This window comes from Tachypleus tridentatus, chromosome 7 (genome assembly GCF_004210375.1).
Source record: "Tachypleus tridentatus isolate NWPU-2018 chromosome 7, ASM421037v1, whole genome shotgun sequence".
NCBI lineage: Eukaryota > Metazoa > Arthropoda > Merostomata > Xiphosura > Limulidae > Tachypleus > Tachypleus tridentatus.
In genome coordinates this window covers 163,077,042-163,088,848 of record NC_134831.1, presented here as the reverse complement: position 1 = coordinate 163,088,848, position 11,807 = coordinate 163,077,042, and the positions used below count along the sequence as shown (strand labels likewise).

Genomic DNA, 11,807 nt, shown 5'->3' with positions numbered 1-11,807 from the left:
CGACCATACATCTATACACTTTTCAGTTGCTAACAGCTGATATGATGTACTCGATTTCATCATAGCTCCCAAGAACACAGTAAACAGAATCTTTTGCTTTAGTGTACATGATGAAATCACCAGGGACCATTTCCCCATTTCCTGTGTAATTCATCAGTGCCATCCCACAGCGAGGTACACATACACTAAAACACTGGTTCACTTTCAATGCTTCACTAGATTTCTATCCACCACACTCAACTGAACATGTTAACAATAAAATAGAATTAGACAACTATGTTAAGCAAGTTACTAAAGTCATACACAAAGCCATTAAAAACACAATTCCAAAAACAAGGAAAAAATGCTCATATAATCAGTGAACTTTAACACCGGAAATTCACTCACTAATAATCAAACGTAGGCAGTTAAGACAAACACACTTTGCAACACACGACCTGACCATGTACTTTATGGAAGTGTGTGTGTGATTCCTTATAGAAAAGCCACACCGGTCTATCTGCTGAGTCCACTGAGAGGAATCCAGACCCTGATTTTGAAATTGTAAATCCGTAATGAGCCATGGTAGGAAGTATTGACCAGTGGATACACCAATGTTATCCAAACACAGAAACAATTCATCTAACTGAGCCTGGATACGAAGGAGCAATGGTAGATCGTCTGTTCTGAAAAACATGGCCCTCCGAGGAAGCAAAACACGACCCCAGGTGGGATGTGGCGTTAAGGATCGACGTTTTGAAGCATAGAGTAAAGAGAGTTGCAAACAGCAGAGGAGTAGAGGATGTTCATGAGACTGTGTACAACCTCTGTATTGGGGAATTGCGAAAAGTCCCGATGCAAAGCCGAAGCCCCTGATGATGAATGGGATTCAGAAACTTCTAGTCGGAGGTCCTAGCAGAGCCACAGATCAGTGACGTATAGTCTAGTTTGATAGAATAAGAGCACGATATATCTTTAGCATAGAACATCGATCAGATCCACAAGTGGTACAAGAGAAGACATAGAGGATGTTCAGTACTCTTGTACATTTGACTGGAGGCTGATTTATGTGTGGTATAAAGGTCAGCCTACGGTCAGAAATAAACACTAGAAACTTTGTCTCAAAGACCACGGGTACCACAACTTCACCGATACAGAGTTCAGGATTCATGTAAATACCCCATTGACGACATAAGTGCATGAGACGATTTTAGAGAGAGAGAAGTGAAAACTGTTCGCTGTGAGTTACTTCAGTAAAGGATTGAGGGCGGTCTTTGGCTGCCGCTCAATATGCCTAACGACTGAAATGAGATGTGAATTTCGTTGACAAATGGAAAGCAGCTAGTCATCACCACCCACCGCCAACTCTTAGGCTACTTTTTTACCAACGAATAGTGGGGTTGATTGTAAAATTATAACGCACCCAAAGCTGAAAGACCGAGCATGTTTGTTGCAACGGGAATTCGAACCCGTGACCCTAAAGTTACGAGTCGAACGCCTTCACCCATCCGGCCATGCTGGGCCTTATATATGAAGTACAGAAGGTGTTTGAAATGATAAAGGTAATACTGGCAGACTGCCAAGAAGTACAAGATATTGTAGTGAACAGCCATGTGACAAAACAACATTGACAGAGAAATGGCAACTTTTCTGTATTTTGCACTATTTCTTGTGACTTTAATAAAATACTTATTAAATCAATTTCATTAGGACTTTACTTTACGTGATGAAATGCTTAATATGCCCAGAGTAAAAGTCTTAAGTGTCTTAAATATCAAAGTCTTAATTTAAATTTGTTTATCCTAAATTACAATAAAATCTATACAGCTGAATATATTGTACGCAAGCAACGTACGCGTAATTAAAGGAATAACATGCAATTTCATACTGAAGAGCTGTAACGCAAAATTACCTTTCGTTATTCTCGTAAACTGGGTCCCACGTTACGGCCCTCCCCCCCCAGTGGTTTAGCGGTAAGTCTGCGGACTAACAACGTTAAAAATTGGATTTTGATACCCGTGGTGGGCAGAGCACAGATAGCCCATAATGTAGCTTTGTGCTTAATTCAAAACAACAACAAAACCCTACGTTACGTTTCTATCAAATATGGTTATCATAATTACTTGATAACCAATTTCAGGAAATAAAGTTTAGAGATGTATTTAATGTTTAATGAAATAAATTTCATTTGGAGTTACAAACGGTAGAACTGTGTCACCTTGTGTAATAATGTTGTAAATAGAATATAATTCCTTTTATTATGAAGTATTTTTCTAATTTCGCTGTTACTGTCATTTATAATATTTCCTTTACCTTTTATTAAATAGTTATTAGATCTTTTAACTAGCAAATGTAGGATGTTTTGATTAAATGGAAATTTGTTTTTGACTAAACCAAGGTTGAGGTCAAAGTTGAAACGCAAAAATTCTTCTTCTGTCATCAGCGTGTACAATTATTTGAGACTTCCTTATATATAAGGTTCTCTCGTTAAGTCTTCAAGGCTTCAGAGAGTAAAAAAACTGCTGTCGTTAGCAAACATCACACTGATAATATTTTATAATGATTTCATGTTTAACTCAAGTTCTAGCAAGTAATGTTTCATGCACATTGTATTTATTTTAACAAGATATTCTTGTCTAATATACTGATGAAATAAAACGTGTGCAGTGTAAGTTAGGAGATAGTGTAGTGATGTGATATATTTTTAGAACTCGACAATCAATTCACTGGAAAAGTTGTCAAACGAAACCCAAAACCTGAACTCTTCTGAATAGTTCACGTTGTTTTATCACGAGAATAATGGCTTAAGATTAATGAGAGTAATGAAATACACTGCTGGCCAAAATCTTAAGGCCAATGAACATAAAGAAAAAATATGCATTTTGCGTTGTTAGACTCAACCACTTAGCTAAGTAGAGCTTCGAAAGATGAAAATATGAAAACGGAAAATAAAAATAAAAAAACATTTTAGCATTTAATAGAGAAAATATGAACACTATGAAATTAGCCTAAATATTAGCTATTCAAAAGTTTAAGACCATACCAAAAAGAAGTCCCAAACAGGGTAGCAAATGCCCAACAAGAGGTCTCAATTGTGAGTTGGACGGCCGTATTGCGAATAACTTCAAACATTTGCTTTGGCAAGGTCTATATAAGCGTTTGCAGAAGGCTAGCTGGAATGTTATTCTAAGTGGTGAAGAATGCTTTACGAAGACCATGCACTGTTTTGAATTGACGTCCATTTCTATAGGCTTCTCTTGCCATCCACCCCCAAACATTTTCAATGGTGTTCACTTCGGGCGAACACGCTGGATGGTCAAAAAAGAATCACGTTATTCGTCCTGAAAAATTCCTTTGTCCTACAAGCATTGTGGATTGCAACATTGGCCAGCAAAAAGATCCAGTTATTTCCACACAAGCGATGGCCTACCCTCAATAAGGATGCTCTCTCCAACATGCCAATGTAGCCAGCTGCTGTTTGACGCCCCTGTATATCCTGAAGCTCCATTGTTCCAGGAAAGGAGAAAGCACCCCTGATCATGATGGAACCTCCTCCACTGTGTCGTGAAGAAGATGTCTTAGGTGGGATATCCTTATTGTGCCAGTAACTTTGGAAGCCATGTGGACCATCCAGGTTAAATATTTTCTCATCAGAGAACAAAACCTTCGTCCACTTTTCTACGTCACGTGTTTGGTGCTTCTCAGCAAAGTTTTACCGAGCTGTATTGTGGTGTGGAAGGAGGCGTGGCCTATGAAGACGTTTACGATTTTTAAAGCCTTTCTCTCGTAGTTGCCGACTTATTGTTCTTGAGCTGCATTCTGCATCCATAAGGGCCTTAATTTGGTTCGACGATCGGCTGGTGTTTTGCCGGACAACCACTCGAATCCTTCTGCTCAAATCCAGCGTAATTTTCTTGTGCCGACCACTTGAAATTCTTGTTCCGTATCCCTCAGGGTCTTTTAAGCAATCTGCAACAGTAGTTTTACTACGTCCAATATCACCAGCGGTAACATGTTGAGAGAGACCTTACTTTGGAAGCTCGACAATTCTGCCACATTCAAAATTTGTCAACTTTTTAGTCTTTGCCATGTTTTTACCTAATGTAACACAGGAAATGTAAGTTGGAGATGTTGACAACGCTAATGCTTTAACACAAATGACAACATTTCATTACGTGTTTACCGATTAACTCTTCCTTTCAGTATGGTCTTAAACATTTGACCAGCTGTTATTTAGGTTAATTTCATAGTATTCACATTTTCCCTTTTAAATGCTCAAAAGTTTGTTTTTTTTTCTCTTTTCTTATTTTCATCTTTCGATGATCTACTCAAATAAGTTGTTAAGTCTGACAACGCAAAATGCATGTTTTTTCTTTATGTTCATTGGCCCTAAGATTTTGGCCAGCAGTGTATGTATTTATCAAATTATATTGTACATTTTAGACACAGTTCTGTTAAAGTTCACCCATTATTTTAAAACAACCACATAATTTGTTCTTTCGATTTATTTCTAACTGGAAGGTAAATGGAACAAATAATTACAATTTAATGTGTAACATCAAATTAATAACATTAAACAAAACTTTTATCAGTTGTTTCCGTGAATATTTTCGAGGTTCTTAAATAACTCGGCAAAAATTGTAAGTGTTCTGAATCACTGACATTTTAACCTTGATGTTCATCTGATTCCTCACTGGTTCACTCGAAGTTTATTTTCCTTATTATTCAAATTAAAGATTTAAAAACGTGTGTAGTCTAGAAACAGTTGTATCAAGTTAACCAATGTATGAAAAATTAATTTCTTTGTGAAGTACATTTTTATTTAGCCCTTATTCGACCTTTGTTTAAAATTCAAGTAGCTAAGACTTAATATTTACACAAAATATTTGAGTTAAATTTATACGCCCCATATGCTTTCATATGGTGTGTATGAAAACAACTCATTTAGATTTACGACTCAACACTCAGGGGTTCGATTACCTTCGGAGCACTCAGAAGACAGCGTAATGTAGCTTTGGTATAAGAAAACATAAACATGCATCGATTTAATAGAACGGCTATTTGTTTCAAGTCTACTAGTTACATATTTTTGAAAAACAAGTGTTGTTAGAGAAAATACAGCATCAATTAATTTGTAATATAATTAAAAACAGTTTTCTGATATACCTTATGTCAAAATTATATTTATATAATATGTTATTGGATATTTTTGGCTTAATTTTATGCTAGGTTTAATATTTTTTGTTTCGAATTTCTCGGAAATATACGAAAAATGTTTGTTTTTGTTTTGTTTAATTTCGCACGAAGCTACTCGAGGGCTATCTGCTCTAGCCGTCCCTAATTTAGCAGTGTAAGAATAGAGGGAAGGCAGCTAGTCATCACTACCCAACGCCAACTCTAGAACTACTCTTTTACCAATAAATAATGGGATTAACCGTCACATTATACCGCCTCCACGGCTGGAAGGGCAAGCATGGTTGTGTGAAGGGGATTCCAACCCGCTACCCTCAGCGTACGATTCGAATGCCTTAACCATCTGGCCCTGCAAGGCCTGGTATAATAATATAAAAAGTACTAATTCCGTTGTTGTCAAACGTCATATTTTCAAGAAAGATATATCGTTAGTAGAGCGTTATGTTATTGCTTTCTAGAAAGCAAAATAAATAATATTTGGTATTCTGTGGTTAATGTCAAAATTTAAGCTGTCACATATGATAATTAATCATTTGTTTATTGAAAATTTGTAATAAACTCCAACTCCAACGTAAATTTATTATTTAATCAATAAAATAATGAAATCTACCAGAACCACTTGGTGACACACCGAAGCGCTGTGCCTCTCTCCTTTGAGCCTTGCCATCCTCCAGCAAGCTTAAAAAATACACTCGTAGACGTACGGATATGTTTTTGATACATAAATTTAGTTGTGAGAAAAATATACTGAACATGTACTTGTTCCTTTATTTTTTAGCAGTATATATAAAAATATAAACATTTACTTAAACTCATGTTACGAGTACTATTACACATAAATTCTTGTTAAATTTGGGTTGGTTATAATAGCTTTTTAAATTTTCCACGGTCATATTAATTCCAAATTACATTAAACATTAAGAAGTGTGAAATATTACACTTTTCATTTGCCGAAGCAAAAACAATACTATGTCTGATAATTGGTAGCCTGATAGCTGAAACCCATGGTATGCATAGGATGGATAGCCCATTGTATAGCTTTGTACTTGATTGTAAAACAAACCAAACAAACAAGAACATGAAGTTATTTGGTATTTTATTAAACGTCACTATTACAGAAGTATCTACAGTGTTATTGTTGACCAGTTATTATATACAAAACATATTCTTACACTGTGATATAACGATGTGTTCTTCTGGTGTCAGTCTATTTAGAATCCAATACTGCAGAACTGTCTAAAAGTTGGAACTATAAACAAAATCTAAAATGTAAAGTATAGGTTGACGTTTAGTATTCTATTTTATGTATCCAATGATGGAAAATGAACAGCTGTGTTACGCTGTAATTATTAATCACAGAAAACACAAAAAATGTTTTTTGATTGTACTGAATGTATTACCTGGTAAAAAGTCCAATAATGAGTTAGAATATGTTTACAATTGATGTTATTATTTTGTCATCTCTAATCTAGTGTCGTTTACTTAGCTTAAAGCATTAGTTTGTTGGTAATATTTAGATGTAGGTTTCATTGTAAAAATTAAAGACATTCACGAAAGATGAAAAAATTAACACACATTATGGTCCACTAGATTTACTAGAGTGTTGATGATATTTGGTTGTAAAACACAATAAGTAATTCTCAACACTAGCGCTCTCTATTCTAATATTTATTGTTAAACTATTACTGTTTATGTCCGTTTCCAAATGCCAGCCAATTTTTATTACACACTTGATTAAACATTATACTATGTGTTCAACAGTTCTGTCAAATATTGTCAATTTTAAATATATTTTTATTACGTTACATTTTTATCAAGCTACATACTATCGAGTATAACGTTCAATAAATCGATCTTTGTGGTGCGAGTGTCTTTCTGGAGAGTTCGGTTACCTGATGAGCGCGAGAGAATAGAATCTCGTGCCCCGTGGTGCTTTTCCACACGTGCTGTAGTTGTGTCACCTTGAAGTTTTGTCACTCAAACCAAAGAACCAGTAAACATTATATTCATAATTGTTTTCATAAATCTTCACATAAACCACGATGTTACAGTACACATTAAAATATCTTTAGTTTTTTATATTTACAAAACATGACCGAAACGATGACAAACCCGAAGATTTTTTATCCCTAATTTTTCTGAGTATGTACAAGAAAAGAAGACGACAGATTAACCGTAACAGGTAATTAGGTCATAGTTTCAGATTTTTGAAACTGTAGAACTTTTCATTACATGTTCCATTAATATTTTATAATTACAGTTACATCTAACTTGTATAACCAAACGATAATGATTGAAGATAAATAATCAATGATTTTATATTCTATGTAACATTTGTACTTTTTAATTCATTGTAAAAAGTTGGAAATAAAAAATTTCTTTCAAACAAAATGACACAGAATTTCATAATACTTAGATATCATCGTTATGGATCGGTATATTTCCAAAACTATTTATATTTGATATAATATTATAGAGTCAGCACTTTGGAACACAAAATTATAATAATTATCAAAATCATGGAAAAGGAATGACTATTTTACTCATAAATGTAATTTAAAACAGTACCACAACTTTAAAGTTAGCGCCACCTACTGTGATAATGAGTAAATAAAATTCAGTTCCAGACATGTGAAGAATTCTTTTAATTTTGCGATTTCTTTCTTTTATTATATTTTCAGGTTCAATTATAAAATAGTTACTAAAGTCATTTTTAGGCCTCACGTTGCCTTGTGGTTAACTGGTCCAGAACTATAAATCCGACAGGTTATGGTTCTGATCCCGAAGTTTGTTATAACCAAAATCAAACCAAAACAAAAATAAAAATGAGAAAATCGAAAGAATTCTCAGGTACAGCGTATAATGTGGAATATAAAATCCAACTTACGTTTTGGAGGTGACTGTGGAAGTAGGGCTCGAATTGCGGTGGGGTACATCATCTGTCAGTCTTAACCTCCTTTCGTTAGTCTCACATGAAGCAATAAAATAAAGGAATAGTGATATAAATTAAAATAATATGAATTAAAGTTTAAGATGTAGGTTCTGAAACGACATATTACAAAATAAATATTATGAAATAGCACATTTTATAAAATCCTACTGGTATTTAGTTTCTTAGTTCGGTTATAGTTCTCTCACAACCCCATAAGAAGAAAATAGGTAATTGTTTCAGATGTTTGAAACTTTAAAGCTCTATCAACCGCTAAAAATGACTTCTGTCATGTGACAAACAGGAGCATTCCGTCACTCAGGACCAAATGTACATCTTCCGTCCCGGTATGGACAGGTGATTAATGAGCTCGAATCGAAATCTAACGGTCTATGGTTCGAATCTCCGTCTCATAAAACTTGCTCACCTTTTTAATCATTGAAGCGTTATACGTGATGTTTAATCCCACAATTTGTAAGTAAAAAGGTAGCCAAGAGTTACCTTCTCTCTGATTTTACACAGCTAAATAAGTGACGACTAGTGCAGATAACCCTCATGTTGATTTCTGAGAAATTTAAAATCAAACAAATTTACAAAATACTGTTTCTAACAGTATGTCCACATGATTCAGGATAGAAATATCATCTATGCAGCCTGTATACTTTTAGTGAAATAAAATAAATGTCTCTTTTCACACTTGTATGGTGTGTTATAATAATAAAAACTAAGTATTGACTATGATATCGTACATCGAGGTTCGTTTGTTTTAATGTTACAATAGCTAAGTGTGTCTCAAACGATTTATTGATATATAAACTATTTGTGTATAGCAACTATGTATAAATTGTGTGCGGTGGTTGAAATAGATTTTCACTATTTACGTGGTAATATCCATTCCACCCTAATCACACAACTTTATTACCATTTACAGATTCAAGGTTATTTCTACAACTCATGAACCACGTTAACTGAAATGTTTTACATGTAAATGACAAATAATCACTCACAGTTTCCTTTTAGCTCAGTCTGTCCCTCAACATGTCTCTATGATACTGTAATTTGATTTTTTTGACGTCAATGTTACTGGAATCTTTCTGATTGGTTGTGATGTTCTTAGAAGTATGCATATCATTAAATATACTACTATAAAAGTAATGTATCCCACCGCCGTTTAGTTATATATCTATCTACTCTTTAACGAAACGTAAGTTTTTCATAATTCTATAAGAATTGGTGATATTTTATTTGAAAATATGTCGTTATAGCAGTTATAATGAATATTAAAGATCTTATGTACTCATTTGAATAATTTTTATTATTTGTTGGTAGAAACTAATTTGTTTTCAGTTTACAAGATGTAATTTCGCCACGTATATGGTAACTTTAACGTTTTTCTAACTATTATTAAACTGTCTGTTTTGATTATCATACGGGTGTTGGTTGTTAAATATAATCTGTCTTTAAGAATGAAGTTTGAATTTTCTTGTTTTAGTAAGTTAGAAACTTCTTTCTTAAAGAAAGCTTCTATCTAACAACCAACAAGATCCGCATGATCAATCAAATATAAAATCATTTTTGCTGTTAAACTGTAATAAGGAAATAAATGTATTTTAAAATCATAGGTCAGATGTCGAGCGGTTCTTTTAATGGTTTTAGTGTGCCTATGATAGATCATGATTCTAATTCTTCTATAAATTCCTACTTCCGTGCATAAAAAGTACCTGTGTTCTAATACATCCGAAGCTAGCAAGATATAGAATTCGTAAGTTGTAATAACTTTCGAACCTTTATTTTACGCTTTGTTAAATTTCACTAACTACATAAATACGAATATTAATAGATCAGAGAAATGAAGACTACAACAATTATTATACTGTTGATGTTTACAACACTGTTGGAATCAACTCCAGGTGAGATTATAAATTCTTTGACACTGAATTCATACAAACAGTTTAAATGTTATGATAGAAATATCAATTAAAAGTTTGTCTTTATCATTTAAAAACCTACTACAATGTTTTATTTATTGTTTGTCATGGATGGAGGTTTTCAAGATTAATATTTAATAAAAGTAAGATAGTTTATAACAAAAATGTGTATCTAGAAATTCGAATATTGTCTACGTTTCTAATGAATGAGTGTGAAAATAATACTTCTGTTGACGATTATATATTTTACTGGAATTTAAAGTAAGAATTCAAATTACTTCGAAATGATTTCATATGTTAACAACAATACAGGGTAACACAACCATACTATTTTATAAGACTTCTCCTTATAACTTTGAAAGTAAATCTTTTAATTGAAATTCTGTTTGTTACAACTGAATATAAAACTGAAATTAATGCATGTTAACAATAACAGATAATCGTTTCAGATGTGTTTTGTTATTAATGAACGAGTGTATTAAATCATTTACATTTAATACGACAGTTGTTTGGTGATTTCATCTAGTGTGATGATGTTTGTTATAACAGTGTATAGTTGTGAAAACAATATACCTATTTCATGCCATGTAAGACGCACTTTTTTCTTTCAAAAATACCTTAATCCCTATATGCCTTCCAAAACAAAAGCGATTGGTTAAGTAATGAGGTTAGCTTAGGATCTAATGAAATCAGCCTCTCGTATAGATCGTAAACTCATTACTTACCAACTAAGAATTTTCAATGGCATAAAATATTCAATTTAACTAATATTGTCCATATACTGGGGAGTGTATGATATATTTACTCAGTAACTGTTACAACCAAAATCAAGTATGCATCAAGGTGTTGGTAACTGTGTTAGTTTGTTTTATTGTTTTCTTAGAATTTTTTTCCAATAACGTAATTTTAAGAGTTTTTATGAACATAGTGTTTATCGGTTAGGCTTCACAAATAGATAAATAGGGAGTAAAGAAAATATATTAAAACATTATCAGTGATATGTCTTCTAATTATGTGATTTTTTTTTAGTGAGTGACGGTGTGGGGACTTGCCGAGATGGCATCATATGTTCAGGAATATACGCTTGTTGTGATGTTCCTCCTACCTATTGTTGTTTTAATGGTGTTGGAATTGAAAGTGGATCTGGTATCGGGTTGGCAAGTGGATCTGGTGTCGGATTCTTAGGGTAAAAGAGAAAACAAAACTGAGTATACTACAGTTTTCACATGGAATTTCTTTATCAATAAAAAATAAAAATAATTTGTGTATTTGGTCAGCTTTGTGCCTACTAATAAACATAGGAGGGATAGAAACTTCAACTTTAACATTGTAAGTCACTTCTTTCTCCACAAAGGTAAATGAATTTAAAGCCTCTTATAAACAATAAAGCTTAATATTTTAATCGTAAATATTAGAAAACTTTCACATATTGCTAGCTTTGATAATTTCTTTCTGTTTCTGTCTAATAACAGGAAACATGTTCGACAATCGAAAACATTATTTGGGCCATACAATGAAACGTGTAATGAAATGTTTTATAAAAACATCTATATCTCAAGAGTAAAACAGAACAATAATGATTGTGGATAAGTAATCAATGATCTTTTATTTTTATGTCACAAAACATTATGCGAATTTAGCATTTCATTGTAATAAAGTTGGAAAAAAAAGATTTCTTTCAAATAAAATGACTCAGGATCTCATCATACTTGGATTTCATCGTTATGCAGCAGTATATATTTCCAAACCTGATTATGTTTCGTAGAATATTATGGAGT

The 11,807-nt window shown here is 33.1% G+C and overlaps 1 long non-coding RNA gene across 1 annotated transcript; it reads left to right on the top strand.

The window, feature by feature from the left end:
- The first annotated feature begins 9,459 nt into the window (after positions 1–9,459).
- Positions 9,460–11,289, top strand: LOC143258199 (uncharacterized). The gene is made up of 3 exons (XR_013032186.1): positions 9,460–9,478; positions 9,942–10,011; positions 11,059–11,289. It is a non-coding gene; the product is annotated as an uncharacterized LOC143258199 (long non-coding RNA).
- Positions 11,290–11,807: the final 518 nt, after the last annotated feature.